The sequence below is a fragment of the Myotis lucifugus genome, unplaced genomic scaffold (assembly GCF_000147115.1).
Source record: "Myotis lucifugus unplaced genomic scaffold, Myoluc2.0 scaffold_345, whole genome shotgun sequence".
Lineage (NCBI taxonomy): Eukaryota > Metazoa > Chordata > Mammalia > Chiroptera > Vespertilionidae > Myotis > Myotis lucifugus.
The window spans coordinates 24,006-25,747 of NW_005871393.1; positions in this window are offsets into that span (position 1 = coordinate 24,006).

Here is a 1,742-nt window from a genome sequence, read left to right on the forward strand (position 1 = left end):
CATTTTGGGGGGACACCCTGTATATCTCTAGTCAGTGGTGAAAGAAACCAACAGCAGATTTGGAACCCCCAGACAGGGAACCTTGCTCATTCCCCACATGTCTCCCCACTTCACTTTCCACCTTCGTGAATGTCCACATTTGTTTGCACACGTGACCACCACCAGGTCCAGCCCCAGAGCATAGCCCAGAGCACAGCCCAGAGCACAGCCCAGAACATGGGGTACAGTTTTTAAGGGGCATTGTCTCAAGACGTCCACCCGAGGGCACATGTGCCCGACAGCCCTGCACCAGGGGCGGGTGGTGGTGCTGGGGGGCGGGGGGAGGTGGGTACTTGCATCTGACAACCAGGAGCTGGTTGAGGAGGGGGCATGAAGGATGTGTCTTCGGGGCATGACTTAGCCTCAGGCGGATTTAATCAGCGTGCCCGTTCCCGGGGCTGCTGACGGAGGCTGTCTTGCACTCTCTCCTCCCTGTTGCACACCAAGTGAGCCCATTTCCCCCAGATCTCAGGAGGCAGAGGCATGGGAGCCTCTTTTTCAGCTCCGAGAGGCTGTGGGTTTATGTTCTGGAAAGACTGGACTCACATTTTCACCCCGAGGGAAAGCAAGCAGGAAGTGAGCTGAAAGGGAGATCTAGGAGAGAAAAAGCAATCCCCAAAGGCATTGTTTCAACATGTGCACAAGCGCTTAAATGTGGGCCCTGGAGAGCTTCGAGGACACCATCAGATGGAACCGTTTCCACGGAATCATAAATACTAACTCGGGAGCTTCCCCTGCTACCAGCTGTCCCCGGGAAGCCCATCGCTGCCAGCAGGGCCACTGTCCCCACAGGAGGAAGGTTCCACTGAGCTACAGACCCTGGGAGATGGAGAAGGGAGAGAAGCTGGGGGCGGGGCAGGGCCACTGCAGCGTGAGGGGCGTGGGTGGGAAACAGGATCTTAATAAGTTCCAGAACCTGGCGTCTGATCTCCTTCAGGGAACACCCTGGACGGTGTATCTGCGACGGCACAGTCCCCTGCGGCTGGACCGTGGGGTGCTGGGCTGCGTCAGGGTCACTTTAGTAACCCCCGGGCTGCGTCAGGGTCGTCACTGTCGGGGGATGATGCTCAGTGGGGGAGGGTGTGTGGTCAGAGAGGCCTCTAGTCCAGTGATGGCGAACCTATGACACGCCTGTCAGAGGTGACACGCGAACTCATTTTTTGGGTTGATTTTCTTTGTTAAATGGCATTTAAATACGTAAAATAAATATCAAAAATATAAGTCTTTGTTTTACTATGGTTGCAAATATCAAACAATGTCTATATGTGACAAGGCACCAGAGTTAAGTTAGGGTTTTTCAAAATGCTGACACGCCAAGCTCAGAAGGTTCGCCATCACTGCAGGTCCCTTGATTTGCCTTAGGACTGGGACCGCTTTCTCTCTCCCTAAAACACAACCCCCATCCTATAGATCGCAAAGCACTCACTCTTCCTACCGATCTCCTCGGAGACTCACTACAAGCTGAGAGAGAGAACACACAGGTTATCAATGCGCCCATTGAGCAGATGGGAAAATCGAGACTCGGAGGCATATGCAGCTGCTGCCTAGGGAACACGGGGGCATTAAGCTTACTTGTCCTGACCGCGTTTCCCCGGCCCGCCCCGTGGACAGCAGGCTCTCGCTCCATCTGAACTTGGGCTTGAAGGGTCATCAAGCGTGGCCTCCCCGACCTCAGAGCGGCTCTCAAGTACCTTTAGAACTGC